A 19,100-nucleotide genomic window follows, 5' to 3' on the forward strand; every position below is an offset into this window, starting at 1 on the left:
CAGGGTCATATTATCAGTGGGGAAACACAGATGGGCTTGTTACTGAGAACAGTATTTTGAACCTAGTCTTTCTGGAGCTGCTTGATTAAGACTCAGCCACCCCCCCCCCCACCCCACCTGCAGGCTTCTAATGAGAATGGACAGTGTCCAATAGTAGCATTGGGCTCATGTGGTTCAAATTTGAACAGGGCCCAGAGTAAACACCTTATAAACATATACGGTCATTTGCATTTTGTTGTTAGTATAGACATCCTTCTAGAAATGAGTTTCCCTGACACTAACAGCAGGTCTCTAAGCTATTTTCTTTTTCGGTACTAGGGATCAAACACAGATCCTCTTGCATGCTTGGCTAGACCACTAAGCTAGACCCTCAGTACCCGTCAGTTCTGAACGTAGAGGGCACTGGCCCCTGCTTTTCTCATTTGCCTGCTGCTGATTAGCCTGCTCCAGCTGCCATGGAACATAAATCCTCTCTTTAGTAAGGTTTGCAAATGGTCTACTGTTCCCCGTGCCACCCTCTGAGTGTCTGGGTTTGAGGGGGACTTTATTTCTTCAGCATCAACCTGTGTCCTACCTGGGATCCTCCTCTTTATCTGCCTTGGTCATCTGGTCAATAATGGCTGTCAGGCTTTGTGTCTCCTTTTAGCAGAAAGTCCCCACCTCCTTCCACCTCATAGACTTTGCTCAATAAATGTGGTTGCATTTAATGGCAATTGCATAAAAATGGAAAAGACATTTTTTTTTTTTTTTTTTCTAACCAGCTCCTAGTAGCCAGGCAAGGGAATCTCAGCTGTCTAGCCACTAAGATCATCTGAATTACTGGTTCTGAATGAAGGGGCACTCCACAGTGGTCTGTAAGCATCTGGAAAGGGCACGCTCTTAGGAGCCTTTGTGGATCTGGGATGCCAGGATGCTGCCTTGAAATTTATACTCTTTTTTTCTTAATTTTTTTTAGACAAGGTCTCACTGTGTAGCCCTGGCCAGCCAGCCTGGAACTCTCTATGTAGACTAGGCTGGCCTTCAACATGTGGAAATCTGCCTGCATCTGCCTGCCTTCCCAGTGCTGGGTGATTAAAGGCATGTACTACCATGCCTCATCTGGCTCTTTAAAAAGCTCCTGAAGTTGCTGGCCGCGGTGGCACATGCCTTTAGTCCCCACACTCAGGAGGCAGAGGCAGGCGGATCTCTGTGAGTTCAAGGCCAGCCTGGTCTACATAGTGAGTTCCAGGACAGCTGGGGCTACAGGGAGACCCTGTCTCAAAAAGAAAAAAAAAAAAAAAAAAGAGCTTCAGGTAAATAGGTTTGATTAAGAATCACAAACTAAACCAGGTGTGGTAACACACACCTTTAATTCCAGCACTCTGGAGCCAGGGCTACAGGGTGACTCTGTCACAAAAAAGAAAAAAATACAAAGAAACAAAAATCATAAGCTAGACCAAAATGGAAATAGATATTTTTCTATCATTTTATTTTATATCAAGATTAGATGTTAATATTTTCACTTGAGCTTTACAACATACCACCCACCAATAGAATAGATTTTATATGTGTGTGTCTGTGCGTCTGTGTGTCTGTGTGCCTGTGTCTGTGTGTGTGATATAAAATTTCATACTATATGCATTTAAATTACACTATATTATATTCCCAGCAATTTAGCACAGTACTTGGCTACAGCAAGCAGTAAGTGAACAATTACTGAGCTGATGATTACCTTACTCCATTTGTGCTGCACTAACAAAATACCAAGACTGGGTAGACTGGGTGATTTATAAAGAATAGGTTGCTCACAGTTCTGGAGATTGGAAAGTCTAAGATCAAGGTGCTAGTATGTAGGGTATCTGGTGAAGACTGCTCTGCTTTTAATATGGCACTTTGGGGGCTGGAGAGATGGCTCAGTGGTTAAAAGCACTTGTTGCTCTTTCATAAAACCTGAGTTTGATTCCCATCACCCACACTGGACATCTCCCAACTCTGTAACTGTAGTTCTAGGGAATCTGATGCTCTCCTTTAGACTCTGCAGGTACGCCCGTGTGTCTGCACAAAGCATGCAGCGCACACACACACACACACATTTAAAAAATATTTTATTTTTATTTTATGTGTATGCATGTATTACCTGCATGTTTGCAAGTGCATCTGTGTTGTGTAATGCCCACTGAGGACAGAAGAGGCCATCAGATCCCCTGGAATTGGAGTCATGGACAGTTATTAGCTGCCATGTGGGTGCTGGGATTTGAACCCAGGTCTTCTGCAAGAACAGCCAGTGTTCTTAACTGCTGAGCCATCTCTCCAGTCCCAAAAGATGACACCTTGGTAGACTGAGGCAGGAGGATGGCAAATTCAAGGCCATCAGACCCTGGCTTAAAAATAAAAAAACAAAACAACCCAGTCCTCCAAACAAGATGATGCTTTTTTTTTTTTTTTTTTTTTTTTTTTTTTTTTTTTTTTTTTATGTGGCAGAAGATGGATTGGCAAAGGAAGGCCTAAGCTGTGTCCCTCTAGCCCTTTCACAAGGCAACTGATCCACTCATTAGGACCTCACAACATCATTTCCCTGAAGGTCTTATCTCTATTACAACCACAGGATTATTTTTAGACTTTTATTTTTAATTGTGTGTGTGTGTACGCACGTGTGTGTGTGTGTGTGTGTGTGTGTGTGTGTGTGTGTGTGTGTTTGGGGGGTGGGGAGAGTATGTGCACATTCATGCACGTGCTTTGAGAGGCCAGAAGAGGGTGTTGTATCCCTGGGAGCCAGAGTTACAGGTGGTTGTGTACTGTCTGATGTGGGTGCTAGGAACCAGCAGTATGTACTCGTAACTGCTGAGCCATCTCTCCAGCCCTAGAGATCAGGTTTCAACACAGGAATTTGGGAGAATATTCAGACCACAGCAATGATTATGCATATTGTACATGTACTTATAGAGCAAATATCTTTAACACGTGTTTTAAAAACTGTTTTTCAAAGTATCTTTAAAATATGGTTAAACTCAGGGCTAGAGAGATGGCTCAGCGGTTAAGAGCACTTACTGCTCTTGCAGAGGACCCAGGTTCAATTCCCAGCACCCACATGGCAGCTACAAATTGTCCTTAACTCCAGTTCCAGGAGAATCCGAAGCCCTTTTCTGACCTCCGAGGCATTGGACGACATGGGTGCACTCACATACATGCAGGCAATACACTCATACACATAAAATTAAAAAAAAATATATGGTTAAACTCCAGTTCCAGGGGATCCAATGCCCTCTTCTGGCCTCCCAGGCATTGCGTGCATGTGGTGCACTTATATACATGCAGGTAAAAACACTCATATACATAACATAAAAATACATAAATTAAAAAAATAAAATACCATTAATAATTATCTGAGCATGGTAGCTATAGTTAATATTGATCATACAATGCATATTAAAAAGTGATAGGAGGGGGAGCTTAGGAGATAGCTCAGTTGGGAAAGTGTTTGCCACATAATCATGAGAACTTGAGTTTAGATCCCAAGCACTATATAAAAATCCAGGAGTGGCCTAGGTCGACTAAGTTCCAGGGGACTATGCACATCTCTCAAAATGTCCTGTAACTGTGGTGAGTCATCTGTTCTCTTGAGAAAGGAGGCCTTGGAGACCCCACCAGATGGACCTGAACCAGTGTCCAATCTACAAAGAGGAGGGTCGACACAGAGGAATCATTTCCTCCATACTTCCAAGCAAAGCCAGCCATGGTCGAGTAGGACCTTTGACTTATCTTCACATAGATGGAACTGGTAAAAGAAAGGAGCCAGGGGCTCCTCCCAAGCCCATGTGACCCCTGAGGAACAGATCCTCAAATAACCTTAAGAAAAAATAAATTGTTTTATCTGGCCCAACTGTAGGGTCTTAAACACCCAAAAGGAAAGTATAACCAAAGATTAAGGGGCCATTATAACAGTCCACATGCATAGCTAAAGGCTACATAACAAGAAACAATGCCGGACAGGTGATACCTTCCTTTGAGTTATTGGCCAAGGTGGTACAAGAGACTCCCAGACAGTAACCCAGCACAGAATGGTAAAATGAACAGCAGACCCCAATCTTATCTAAAGGACTATTGAGAACTAATTGGCTGCTAGATGAGGAACAGCTGATCTTCCTAAAACAAGGCTTTCTAGATAGGCTGACTAAATTCAGCAGACGGTACAAGCACTGGAGAATGGCTAGGGGTGTTGACAACACGGAGGACAGTAACAGGGATGACAGAGTATGTGGGCTCCAGTATGTGGGAGGGAGGAGGCTATGGGAGGGTACCATTTGGGAAGTGGGTATATAGATGAATAAGATTGTGTGGGATGTTCTGTATGATATACACACAGAAAAATCAACAATTTTTTTTAAAAAAAGACATATTTGAGGAGGAAGCATAAAAATTTACTTCATGTTAAATAGTAGAGGTGATAAACATTACCAGTGAAATCTACCTGATGACTTTATATCCATACTCAGGTATTAAGGATCCGAGTGTAACCAACTAGTTACTAGTTGTACTAGTGTTAGTAGCATTAAAAATGTAGGAAATAGCATATTTTTAAATGAAATGGAGATCTTCTTTAAAGGATAAAAACTCAATCAATTTTATATCTTACAGGGTTTATACTGAGTTCAATATTGTATAACTGTATTAACTCAACTGTGAACCTAAAAGTTTACAGCCACTTTGAAAGAGATGTATCCTTGCTCTGGAGTATGTTACTGAATATGTTAAAGCTGTAATGAAATGCTTCTTCTAATCATGTGGTTATTAAATTTTTTTTAATTAAAAAAATAATAATTCTTCAAAGAAAAAAAAAATCCAGGAGTGGTTGCACACGCTTACACTCCTAGCATTGAAGAGACAGAGGTAGGGATCCCCGGAGCTTGTAGTTAGCTAGTCTAATTGAATCAGTTGAGATCCAGGTTCGTGACAGACTCTGTCTCAAAACAAAAAAAGTAGGAGTGATTTAGGAAGACATCCACCTTTGACTTCTGGCCTCCACATGCATGCACACAAACACATATACACCACATACATGTACACACATGCACACACAAGCACATACACTCCACACGTGTACACACGAACTGCACTGCACACACACACAATTGCTAAGGGGGCAAATTTTAAATGTTCCCACAGTACACATACAAAGAAAACGCTAAGCATTTGACGTAGATGTGTGATAGCTTGATGTGTCCATTTAAAAATACATGACCCTGTGTCAAAAAGACCAAAAAAAATTGCATATGTCAGAGCATCACATTGTAGTCAATAAAGATGTACAATTGCTTTCTGCTAATTAAACCCCATATTAAAAGTGTCTTGAAGGTTTCCATGAAATTCCATGTGTTTTAAATCAATAAGGAACATGGAACAGAGAATAATGATCCATACATATAGGAAAAGACCGTAAAGAAACCCATTACTTTGGATGCTAACTTTAAAAACGAATTAAAAAATAAATAAAATAAAGCACAAAGGAAAGAGAAATGTACGTCCCGGGAGTCTGGCAGGTGGCCCCGAGGAGGATGGGGACTTGGAAGCTGTGGCTCCCTTGTTTTCCAGTGAGAGGAGGGCGCCTGCTGCAGGAGTGCCCTTCTTCAGCAAGTAGCTCCTCTCTGCATCAGCTGTCACTTCGTGCTCTTGCTGCCCGAGGCACTGAGAATGTCTTCTGCTTATGCCCTCAAGGTCCTTATGGACATTGTTTAAGGAGGTCCGGGTCTGAGAAACATCACCAGTGCAGGTCTGACAGTGGAGCCTGCTCTGTGGGTCATTTTTAGCCCCAGTTCTCTCACAGGTCAAGCTGACCCTGTGGGTCTGTCTAGCCAAAAGTCACACCTTTGCCTGCAAATATAGCTGTAGCCTCCTCACACCTCTCACCTCCCTTACCTAGTAGGAACCACAAGCCTCTGGTGGTTAGATATGATGTTTCCACCGGCTACTTTGTGCCTTCGCTACACCCACCCAGCCTTCAAGTTCTCACTTATAAAAAAAAAGAAACAACTCACAAATCTATCTAAAAACAGTTTGACTGATACTCTAAAAATGACTGAAAAAAAACAAAACAAAACTATTTGTGGGGTAAGAGCTGTGCCCAGAGGACACTTTCTAGGCCCAGTGGGAAACCCACACCTACGTGGTTGGTGAGACCACCTTCCCATTCACGCTGGATGGTGACTTTGTTTCTAACTTCACAGAAACCTGACGATGTTCCACTTTCTTCACCTTGTTGCCAGAGGGGGAAGGAAGACCACATTCTCAAACTCTCAGCCCCTTTCACCCTCTGATAAGCTGCCGCTCCCTTTTCTCTCCTTTCAGGCATGCCCCGCCCGCACCCCAAAGCCTTCTGGGGTCTTTGTATCTGCAGAGAAAGGAGAAATTAGATTGCATGGGAGGGCAGCAGAGAAAGAGAGAGCAGCCCTGGTGGGCAGCATTTCCATAAGTGCTTTTGCAGGTTCCTGACTGTCCCTGCCCCCACAGATCTGTCCACACGTCAGTGCTGTGATAGTAAGCCAGAGCAATAGCGTCCACGCAAGATACTCCAGGCTGGGGAGGCCACTCAGTGAAGAGCTTGCCTATCCTTTGAGAAGCCCTGGGCCTGTCTCCATCGTTCACAGAGGGGAGGAGCGATCCGCAGTTGCTCCCAGGGCTGCCCCGCCCCTTGCTCAAATGGACAGTCTCTGGTGGGAATGGACAGTGTAGGAGCCTGGATGAAAACAACTTGTCTCAGGTTTTGACAAGAAGAGAAGGAGCAACAAAGAAATCGTCACAGGTAGAAAAATGCTGGGCACCTGACCTTGCACAGGGGCTGCTTGGCTTCCTATCTCTCAGTACTAGTGTTGCTTCATGAATAGGAACACAGCGGTCAACACACACTGCCTGGGCATCTGCTAGGGGTGCACTGGTGAGCCAGAGTCCTGTGGTCACAGAGTGTGTTGCCCCAGGGAACGCTGATCTCCAAATTTCAGTCACTGTACATTCTTATCAGAGAGAAATTGAGTCACCTGACCCGTTTTTATTTATTGATAACTTACATGATGTATTGCTATGGTATATGATCAAATGAAATTATATAAATTATCAAACATACAAAATTAATCTAGATGAGATTTTAAAAGTCAAGATTCAGACAAACTGCAGCTGCAGACTACTCTGGTAGAGATCACACAGATGGGGGCTGGGTTCAAATCTTAGCTCTGGCATATACTTTTGTATGATCCAGTATCTGCTAATTTTTAAGCCTTGGTTTCTCTGTCTGTAAAATGGGGTTTATGATGCTACATTCTTTGGTTTTGTAGCGAAGGTTAGATGTAGCAATCCATATAAAGTGCTTAGAAATCTTCTTAGAGAATTTAGAAAGAACTCAATAAATGTTAGTTGTCAGTATTATAATTGATACCATCCCTTTGAGGATAAAAATATTAACTAGCCAACTAAGTATTTCATTTTAATTGTGATAGGTATCATGCCAGGCAAGTATGAGACACCAGGAGGGTATGCACAGGGACACTTAACCTAGTTAGTTTTAAGCTAGGGAGGGAGCCAGGATCAGAAGAGTGACAGCTTTGGAGCTGAGGGAATAGCATGTGTGAGTCCTGAGGCAGGAGAGAGTTTAGCCCATTGGGAAGCAAGCACTGCCAAGAGAAGCCTGGTGGCATGTATCTACCAGGCTCTAAATTACATAACCCAGAACAACTTAGGAAAGCTTAAGCAGAAAAAGGACTTTATTAAGGGATATTAAGACATTTTACTCTAGGAGGGCCAGAGAGTCAGACTGGGAGGCCAAAAAGCCAGAAGACGACTAAAGGAACTCCACCTGGGAGAATCAGCAGAGGGCCCTGCTGCTGCCTCCATAGCATAACTCACATGTGGTTGCTCCTGAGAACCCCCAAGCATAGCTCACATGTGGTTGCTCCTGAGAGCCCCCAAGATCACCCTTTCTAGGAACTGGATTCTACACAGTTGGTTCCCTGGACTCCCTGCCAAATGAAGCCATATGTCAGAAGCAGCTTGAGCTATATGCTTAAGGCCTGGCTGCAAAGAGGACAGGGAAGGCTGACTTTTGGATTCTTCTTCAAGAAACTACTTCTAAGGTGGGCAACATCTCAAGTATAGAAATAATGTCAGGGGTTTGGGGCATAGTGACTCTCAGGGCATTAAATGGTTTGCTGTGGTCACTGGTATCAGAGAGAAGCAGAGTTTAAAAAGATTGTCTTAGCAAAAGTGAAAAGAAAAAAGTGACCCTCCTCATAATCAAACTCCAAAGCTACTCTTGTGGGAGATGACAAAATTGCTGCCTCTGCCCATAAGAAGAACAAATGCTTTGGGTAGCAGGTGAAGAGAGTACACACTATGTGGATGTATTGGATGTATGTGCAACCAGTGCTGAACAAACATCCCTGTAAGGCTGTGCCTTTCCAGTCTACAGCTTCTCTCCAGCCAAGTGGAAGTCTCTAGTACAAAATCAGAAGCCAGAAAGGTTTGACTCAGGTACTAAAATTAGGTTTGTCTGTAAGGTGGTGGGTCAAATCCTGCAAGGACCTAAAGGAACAGAAATTTGAGATAAAACGTTTTTTGGTCCATCAGAAGGCGAATTGAGGAAACCAGATGAAGGTTGAACAAAGAAGCTACTTAAGAAAAATCTACTTCTTTATTTTTCTTAAAATGCCATCTAGTATCATGATTTTTTTTTTTTTCAGGAGGCTGGTTGAGTTGGCAGAGCTTATTTGTAATAAGTTCCAGAAAACCAGAAACTGCTGCCAATCTTAGCTGCCTCTGAGACTGCTACTAACCTTGTCAATAAATCACACGGGGTTGACCACTCCCAGAACTCAGGGGGAACTGTTGGAGACAGGCTGTTGTTACTCAAGATAGCCTGACCAGCTTGAGCAAGGGGCCCCATAAGATGAGACAAGTAGACCCCTGCAGCTGCCTCTGCTTCCTCATGCCCTAGCCCCTATGTGATCACTGAGTCTCCTGATTCACAGCACAGTTGCCTCCAGCATGTGGTAAAGTGACTGTCCCTGGCTGTGCCCTTTGAATAAACGCAGTCCCATCTGAGGTCTGGCATGGTCTCTTTTTTTCTTTCTCTCCTATTCCTATATTCTGCAACCCAAAACCTAACATGATGGTGCCAAGACCTGGGAAGTTTTCGGGGGTCCCACTGGTGGCCCCTGATCCACCTCCTGAGACCTCCTTGACTTTCCTACTGTTCTCATCTATTCTGTTCTGTGTAAACTCAGGTCTGGCTCCTAAGGAGTGGGCCAGGAGAGTCTTTCACTTTTTTACTTCTACTCACTGCTCGCCCCTTTACTGAGACCTTGTCAGACCTCCAGACAAGAAGCCACGCTCCACTTGCTTCCGATTCACATCCTCCACTCAGTACAAGGTAATCCATTGGGGCTTGATGCAGGGTGCCATTGATCAGGTCTCAGGAACCCCAGGGGTTCCCCCTGTTTTATGTCAGTCCTAGGAAGCCTGATGAGACTCCAGGAGCCTCCCACTGAGCCCTTGGACTGGACCACCTGGAGTCGACAAGGCAGGGGACGCCCCCTCCTAGATACCAGGCTGGTTTCTGGTCAATCTGAACCCCAAGGGATCCCTCAGGGGGCCTAGATCTGACCTCCTTCCGGTTCTTGCCTTACTCCCAAACCTACCATGAGATCCAAATTGTCAGTTCCACAGGACATGCCCTTAGCCTGTCTCTGGGCTAATCTAAAAAAGCAAAGCAAAACAACCAAGAAACTCCATTAGGGAGATTTCAGACCAGCCATACTTGTTCCACTCTTGGTCCAAATCTGGCCCCAGGACACATTGGACAATGACTACCACTGGCCCCAAATCAGAACTTCCAATTTTGATATTTTAAACAATTTAAATAATTTAATCAATTAAAATGGAGAGGGGGTCAAGGCCTCTTCACCCTCCAGGCTAGCCCCTCTCTCTATAACCCTTGCTTTGCTTATCAAATTATCCATCAACAGAATCCTTTGTTTTCCTTTAAAGCTCCTACTTTTGCTTTCCTAGTCATACAGATACTGACAGGTTTTGCCAGCAAAACTTTTTACTCCTGTTCCGGCCTTTCCTCTTTGTTCCTCTGGGCAAATTCCTGCTCCTCTCTGCAAACTCCTTTCCGCCCAGTCTCTCAACACATGCCTAGGGTGGGTGGCTGACTCCATCCCTAGCTGGACACTTGATTTTCTCTGGGGCTTCTCCCACTTTCCCAGGCCTGCATCCTCTCCTGGTTCTCAAAAGCCAGTTCTGCCTCCAGCCTGATGGCAAGGGTTATTGTGTGTTTGTTTCCCCACCCCCCCCACTTCTCTCTAAGGCTTTTGTCAGACCCTGTGCTATCTGTAGTCCAATGTTCGCAAGTCTTCTCTGTGGCTCCACCTAAAACCTCCACCCTACTGGTCTTTTTCCTGTCCCTTACACCTGTGACCTTATGCATCTCAATCTTCTTGCAAATATTCCAAGCTCTCTCCATCATAAGAGTTCTAGCCACTTAACAGCCTTAATTTAAAGTTACAACTTCTTGGGACTGAAGAGATGACTCAGCAGTTAAGAACACTGGTTGTTCTTCCAGAAGACCTGAGTTTGAATCCCAGTGTTGTAACTCATCCACTGGACCCCAAAAAGACCACTGAGGACCCAACACACCAAAATGCAAAAGCAAAGGTTTATGGTTTATTTGGGCTTAAGCTCGGGCTCTCAGACCTCATCAACTCAACGGATCCATGCTGAGAGCCCAGAGTAAGGGAGAGTGGAGCCTTTTATAGGTTTTAGACAAGGGGGGGAGGGGGATACCGAAGATACATTTTGGTTGGTTCAAGGAGCCCGCGCGCCAATATAATTTTAAACGGATTGGATGTATAAGATGCAGCCCTGGAAGTTTCTTATTGGTAGGTGCTATTCTCAGGGCTGTGGAATGTGCTGTTACCTGTGAGACCAGGACTCTCTGTTTTTACCTTATAGGGCAGTTTTCATGCCTGGGCTTGCTTAATCTATAGTTTCCTGGAAGGGGGGTGGGGAATAGCAGGCAGGGGTCAGAGCATGCCAGGGCATGTCTAGGCATGTCTAAAGCAGCAGCCAAGCATTTTACAGAAGCTAAAGGAGCAATTAGTGGGGGTCTGGAGGGATTGGGAGTAGCGGGTGAATGAAGAGGGTCTCAGGGTTCTACACCAGCACCCACATGGCAGCTAACAACTGTCCGTAATTCCAGTTCCAGGGTATCTGACAGCCTCTTCTGACCTCCATGGGCATTGCATGACACAGGTGCACCTACCTACATGCAGGCAATACGTGCATACACATAAAATAAAAATAAATAAAATTTTTTTAAAAAGTTACAACTTCTTTCAGGGAACTTTGTTCATACCTCCTTATATCTTATCCTTGCCATGTCCTCTTCTTTAATAATCACATGATTAGAAGAAGCATTTTATTACAGCATTAATATATTCAATAACAATTTCCAGAGCAAAGATGCATTTCTCAAAATTGGCTATAAATTTTTCGGCTCATAGTTGAATTAATACAGTTATACAATATTGAACTCAGTATAAACCCTATAAGACATAAAACTGAATGATGTTTTAACCTTTAAAAAAGATCTCCATTTCATTTTAAAATATACTATTTCATACAGAAAAACTCTTTTTTTTTTTTTGTCTTTTTGAAGCAGGGTCTCCCTGTAGCCCCAGCTATCCTGGAACTCACTATGTACTGGCCTTGAACTCACGGAGATCCGCCTGCCTCTGCGTCCCAAGTGCTGGGACTACAGGCGTGCACCACAAACTCATTTTTAATGCTACTAACACTTAGATGTTTGCACATGCATCTCTAATCTTTATGTATATGATGACTAGTCACAGTTGGTTACACTCAGATCCTTGGCACCTGAGTATGGATATAAAGTCATTAGGTAGATTTCAATGGTAATGTTTTTCACCTCTACTAATTAACATGAAGTAAATTTTTATGATTCCTTCTCAAATATAACTAATTTTTTTATTTGTTGATTTTTGTGTGTGTATTTCATACAGAACATCCCAAACAATCTTATTCATCTATACACCCACATCCCAAATGGCACCCTCCATAGCTCCCCCCCAACCCCCACTGGAGCCCAAATACTCTGTCATCCCTGTTACTGTCCATTTTGTTATCAGTGCCGCCAGCTGTTCCCCAGTGCTAGTCCATCTGCTGAATCTAATCAGTCTATCTACAGGCCTTTGTTTTAGGAAGATCGGCTCTTCCTCATTTAGCAACAATTAGTTGCCAATATTCCTTTAGGTAAGTAAGATTGGGGTCTGCTGTTCATTTTCCCAGTTCTATGCTGGGTTACTGTCTGGGAGTCTCTTGGGTCACCCTGGCCAACAACTCAAAGGAAGGTGTCTCCTGTCTGGCATTGTTTCTTGTTATGTAGCCTTTAGCTATATACATGGACTATTAAAGAATTATATTGACCCCTTTAATCTTTGGTTATACTTTCCTTAAAAATTTTTTTATCATTTTTATGTGTATGCATGTATTGCCTGCATGTAGGTAAGTGAACCCATGTCATGCAATACCTGTGGAGGTCAGAAGAGGCTACTGGATCCCCTGGAACTGGAGTTATGGACAGTTGTTAGCTGCCATGTGGGTGCTGGGATTCAAACCCGGGTCTTCTGCAAGAACAGCCAAAAAAAAAAGCATGGAGGAAATGTTTCCTCTGTGTTGACCCTCCTCTTTGTAGACTGGACACTGGTTCAAGTCCATTTGATGGGGTCCATGGCCTCCTTGATCAAGAGGACAGGTGACTCACCACAGTTACAGGGCCATGTCCTCTTCTTAATCCGTTCTGTTGGTGAGAATTCCCACAGAACTTTTATTAATTTGACTGTGTGTTTCATCTCTTATATTTCTCCTTTAGTATTTTTCTTTATTTAATTCCTCTTTCTTATCTTTATTTCATTCAGTTGTTAGTTAGCTTTTGAAACTGCTTTGGGCTTTTACATCATTTTAACCTGTTTCTAGAAACATTGTTTTGAGTGTTAACTTTGTATGGTATGTTTACTGGTTTCTAAAACTGACTACTTTGTGTAATACTCACCTGCTTTTTAAAGAGATCTCAAGGGGCTGGAGAGATGGCTCAGTGGTTAAGAACACTGGTTGTTTTTGCAGAAGACCGGGTTTGAATCCTAGCACCCACATGGGAGTTAACAACTGTCCATAACACCAGTTCCAGGGGATCCAACAGCCTCTTCTGTCCTCCATTGGCATTGCATGACACGGGTGCACTTAACTACATGCAGGCAATACACACATACACGTAAAATAAAAATAAAATATTTTAAAAAATAAAGAGGGGACTGGAGAGATGGCTCAGTGTTTAAGAGCACTGGTTGTTCTTACAGAAGACCTGGGTTCAAATCCCAACACCCACATGACAGCTAACAACTGTCCATAACTCCTGTCCCAGGGGATCTGACAGCCTCTTCTGACCTCCGCAGGCATTGCACGACACGGGTGCACTGACCTACATGCAGGCAACACACATACACATTAAAAAAAAAAGTGGGGAGGGGCTGGAGAGATGGCTCAGGAGTTAAGAACACTGGTTGTTCTTGCAGAAGACCTGGGTTTAAATCCTAGTACCCACATGACAGCTAACAACTGTCTATAAATCCAGTTCCAGAGGATCCAATCACCTCTTCTGACTTCCACGGGCATTGCATGACACGGCTGCACTCACCTACATGCAGACAATACATGCGCACACATAAAATGAAAATAAAAAATATAAAAATAAATAAAATTTTTAAAAAATAAAGAGATCTGGAGTAATTTTGTCATGTTTGTCTATGATGATCGTCTTTATATGTTATTTGTGTCAAGACAATTTTAAACTGTGGCCACTTCAGTCTTTTCCTTGATCATTTTTTTTATTGTGAATAAAATTATTAGTTTTATTTTTGTTTTTATTTTTGACAGGCCCAATCAAAATACACATGTGCAGATTTATAAATATGGATATTTTAATGATGTATTCATTTGCCTTATAAATTTGGGCACCCTAAACATCTTTAAATTTATTAAACAATGCCTCTAGGTCTATTAAATGTTTCACAAAACTTTTAAGTGCTAATTGTTTATACAAATGGTATCTGAGCTGGTTGTTTAAGTGATCGTTAAAAAATTAAATTGTCTTAATGGATTGATTCTGTATTGCCTTATTAAGACCAAATACTTCTTGTCATTCCATTCTTTAACCTCTCCTTTAATAGAATTGTCTTTAATTAAAACTTTTTAAACATCAGCTTGTTTTAATCATACTGTAACTTTTGGTTATGGTTAACTTTAAGTACAAATGAAGTGTATAATTCTGTTATCCATCACCTGTTGAGTTTGAAACCCAGTTGGGAATATTTACCATATTAGAATGTAAATGGTTTCTGAAAATACTTTCAAGTGAAGCCCTATGTTTAGCATTGGTGTGTATGACTCTGTTCAGTGCAGTCATTTCTGAGATGAGATTCTCGTGTGTGTGTGTGTGTGTGTAATACTGTTGGCTTTTAAGAATTTCTTTTATATACACTTATAAAATATTGAAGACCAATCAGATGATTAATAGTTTGTGCAACTTTTGTAATGAAAATAATAGTATAAAATAAGATCAAAACTGGTGTCATCACTAAAATCAGTAATTTTCAATGTGTTCATATTTCAATTTATAATGAAAAAATGTGCTCTAGAGACTCACAGACTCACAGTACTGTGTAAACTATGAAAGATTATCATTTTGACTGTTTTAAATCTCAGAATCACATTTTATTCTGATCATAATTTTTAAAATATTTTATTTGTTATTTTCATTTTATGTGGATGAGTGTATTGCCTGCATGTGTGTGAGTGCACCTGTGTCATGCAATGTTGTGGAGGTCAGAAGAAAGCTTCAGATTCCCCTGGAACTGGAGTTAAGGACAGTTCCTAACCGCCATGTGGGTGCTAGGAATTGAACCTGGGTCCTCTGCAAGAGCAGTCAATGCTCTTAACTGCTGAGCCATCTCTCCAGCCCCCTAATCATAATTTTTACCAAGATGTCAAGGTTTTGTCTTTTTGAAACTAGTTTATCATAACATTATGCCTAACCACAGTATTTATTTTGTAGGACTGATATGAATATATAGACATGTTTACAACTCTCTAATGGACTTTAGACATTTAAAATTCACCATTCTGACTTCTCTTGGTTCCCTGCCTAGAACTTGTGTCTAACAGCTCCTGCCTTTACTTCTCCTTCACATCTATTCCCAGTCACCAGTCAAGGACTTTCTTTTCTCAGTATAGCTAACAGTTATACACTTTTAGGGTCTTTTAGATAGACTCACTGAAGAGGTATCCCAGTGCACACTCTGTGCCCCTATTCAGCATGGAAGAAACCAGAACAACAGACATCCAAGTTTCCTATTGACATTTAGGGCTTCCTCTTCAGAGGGAGGAGTAATGAGATCAGGAGGTACAAACTGGCCAGGTACTTTAAGGTTAAGACCCCAAGGGAACAATGACCAGTTTCTTTCTGACTGAGAGTTGGAAATTCCCTTGGATCTGGGAGTAAGTTTGTCCCTACCTGAGGCTAGGGATGTCAGAACTATCCATTCCAAAAATGTGTCTAGTTTTGCTATAGCTAGAGGCTGGGGAGACCAATATGAAGGTTTGTTTTGTTTTTGTTTTTGTTTTTGTTTTCTCATACCTCTCTCTTTTTCCAGAAAAAATATCCTACTCCTGGAAGACATGCTGAGGACATGACCAGAACCTTGAAGGACCTGGACACCTAGAATGAGGACTGGACTAACCAGCTCCTCTCCCACTTCTGCCACTAAATCCTTATTGACTCCTTATTGACGCTGAGACTGCTACTAACCTCATCAATAAATCACACCAGGATTGACCACTCCCAGAACTCAGGGAGAACTATTGGAGACAGGCTATTGCTCAAGACAGCATGTTCTGCTTGAGCAAGGGGCCCCAGAAGATGAGACACATAGAGCCCTGCAGCTGCATCCACTTCCTCATGCCTTAGCCCCTGTATGATCTCTAACTCTCCTGATTCACAGCACAGTTGCCTCCAGCATGCAGGAAGGTAACTGTCTCTTGCTTTACCCTTTGAAAAAATGCAGCCCCATCTGAGGTCTGGTATGGTTCTTTCTCTCCTGTTCCTATATTCTGTGCTGCAATGTTTAACAATTGGTATTAACAGAAAGAAATTACTGCTTTAGTTCACGTAATAAATAATGTGCTTTTAAACATAGAATTAACTATATTTTTAAAGTAGTCATGAAATAGAAGGTCAGAATGGAACTGGGGTAAGATAATTTCTATGCCACTCAGTATTTTCTGTGTCATAGTCTAACTTGGGGTCCCAAATAGGACTTTTGCTCAATTTTATTTTTAAAAATAAAATGGTCTAGCATTGTAAAAATGAAAGCCGTGTGAGTCCTTTAATATTATTTAAATAGTTTAAGCCCTTTTAAGGAAGTAAATCTTAAATAATTGTTTTAAAGATTTAATAGATCAGAAATTCTTAACTGATTATCTCATGAGTTAAAAACATTACAGACCAGTTAAATATTTTTGGGGGCTGGAGAGATGGCTCAGTGGTTAAGAGCATTGATTGCTCTTGCAGAGGACCCGGGTTTGATTCCCAGCACCCATATGGCAGCTACGAACCATCCTTAACTCCAGTTCCAGGGAAATCTGAAGTCCTCTTCTGACTTCCGCAGCATTGTATGACACGGGTGTACTCACATACATGCAGGCAATATACTCATACACATAAAAATAATAAATAAAATATTTTCTAAAAATTACAGACCAGTTAAATACTTTTTAAAAAAGAAAACTCTTTAAATCACATACATACAGACATGCACAGTATCTGACATTATTTGGCTATGTTTATGATAACAAAATTTCTCTGAGACATGTACTAATTTTGTTTCAGAGCTTTTATTTTGAAACAGTGATTCATAAGCATGGGGGGCAAAGAGAGCTCATGGTATTTTTTTTTTTAAATCAGTTTCATTTTTCTCTCATAACAAATCAGTGTGTAGTTTTAAGGAGATTCAAGATCTCTTGCTTTAAACTCTGGCTTTCTCCCTACAAATCATGGCGAGTGGAGACAGGAAGCTCAGGCTGGTGCTTGTGATGATGTTCATGATGGACAGTCCCAACTGTGATAGTGAAAGGAGGCTTTTTTGTATTTAGTCCCCTGAAGTATTAAATTTGATGGGGCTGGCTTAATACCCAAGGGGAATTTTGCATCAGGAATGAATCAGCTAGAATTTGGTTATTTAGTGTATGTGTGGGGACCTGTGGAGATTTGAAGACAAATAATTGTGGGAGTAGGTGCTCTCCTTCCACTATGTGAGTTCCTGGGCTTGAACTCAGTCTCAAGGCTTCGTGGCAGGAGCCTTTACCTATGGAGCCATCTCACTAGCCCCAGTCAGCTAGTTTTTAATGACTGTAATGTGCTGAGTAAAATGAAAGTGAGAACAGCCAGAGCACGGCTGCTCCCTGGGTACTCAGAACCCTCTACTTCCGTGCCTCATCTTAAACCAAAACAAATCAGGCTGGGAACAATCCTCTGCCATCCTCCCAGGAATCCTTTGGTGTTAGTGCCTTTGAGTTATATATTCTCGGCAAGTTCTTAATGAGAGGGCTAAAATCTTTCTTATTGAGTTTCTCCATCCAGGTAGACATGTACATTTAAAAGAAAAGAAGAGTTAAAAATATTTTAACTCAGGTCCTGGAGAGATGGCTCCATCATCTGGTTCTTCCAGAAGACCTGGGTTCAAATCCCAGAACCCACATGGCAGCTAACAACTGTTCTTAACTCCAGTTCCAGGGATCTGACAGGCTCTTCTGTCCTCCGCGGCCATTACATGACACAGGTGAACTTACCTACACACAGGCAAAACATGCAAAAACATAAAATAAAAGTAACAAATAAAAAATATATAAATAATAAAGAAAATATTAAAAAATATAAAAGAAACTTTTAACTCAAAGAATGTCTAGTGGGAAAGTCCTCTTGGACAGGCTGAGTGGTGAGGCAGGGGCTGAGAGCAGGATTAGAGGACTGTGACCCGGATGTTCCTCTGATAAGCCATGGTTCTACCTCCTTCCCTTGCTCTGCAGAAGGAGTCAAGCCCATTAAGGGGTGGAGCCACTGCCACTATATTGGACCTGGGGGAACACCAAGCAGAAAAGATCTGGAGCGGGAGATGGATGGTGTGTGCATTTCAAATATGGAAAAGGAAAAGCCTATAAGATTCCGTGGTTTTGCTCCTATCTGGAAGCCAGAGCTGAACTCTCGGCCAAGGGCCACCACTGGTTTCTGATCCCTTGCATCCAGACGGACCGAGTTCCTTCTTGAGGTTCCCAGAAGCCCACTGGGCCTGGTCTTGCCCTCACCTCCCTCTGCTTCACTGGCCCTGTACCCCCCCCCCCCCCCCCCCCCCCCCCCCCCCCCCGCCTCTCTCCAGGGTAAGTCGAACGCGCCTTCCCACCACCTTGATTCCCCCAGCCCCATTCACCCTCCCATCTCCCCCATCTAGCCTGGTCTCTCCTAGCCTGGGTCCGGTCCCATTCCTTGTCTTGGTGACACGGGGACACACACACACACACACACACACACACCACCACTGCTTCCTGATCCTTTGCATCCAGATCAACCCAGTTCTTCAGTGCAGTCTCCAGGAGCCCTTGGGGCCTCTTCCCACCCCCCATCTTCCTTTGCATCTCTGGGTGGCATGGCCACCAGCTGCCCGAGACCAGCATCTTTACTGGTCCCTGCTCCCAGACCAGTCCAACCCCCAAATTCCTGAGGCCAAAATCTTTCCTGGAGGGATCCAGACCTTAGGAGAAAGCCTGAGAGCATTTGATCCTCATCTGACTTGGGCCTCTGTGGGAACTCCTGAAGACAAAAGCAATCCGGCCACTCCAATATAAAATCAAAAGAGAGAACCGGAAGCTTAGAGGAACCAGCTTTTCATGCCCAAAAAGTCAACCACAAACGTACATAAAGTTCACAAAAAGAAGCAGACCTAAACTTGAAG

The 19,100-nt window shown here is 42.6% G+C and overlaps 1 long non-coding RNA gene across 1 annotated transcript in view; it reads left to right on the top strand.

Annotated features, from left to right (window-relative positions):
• Positions 1–16,139, top strand: part of LOC115067979 — a 48,425-nt gene extending 32,286 nt beyond the window's left edge. Inside the window, exon 2 of the long non-coding RNA XR_003847344.1 lies at positions 15,750–16,139. This is a non-coding gene — a long non-coding RNA (uncharacterized LOC115067979). The remainder of the gene's footprint in view (positions 1–15,749) is intronic.
• The last annotated feature ends 2,961 nt before the right edge of the window (positions 16,140–19,100 follow it).

This window comes from Nannospalax galili, unplaced genomic scaffold (assembly GCF_000622305.1).
Source record: "Nannospalax galili isolate Female #2095 unplaced genomic scaffold, S.galili_v1.0 scaffold346, whole genome shotgun sequence".
Taxonomy (NCBI): domain Eukaryota; kingdom Metazoa; phylum Chordata; class Mammalia; order Rodentia; family Spalacidae; genus Nannospalax; species Nannospalax galili.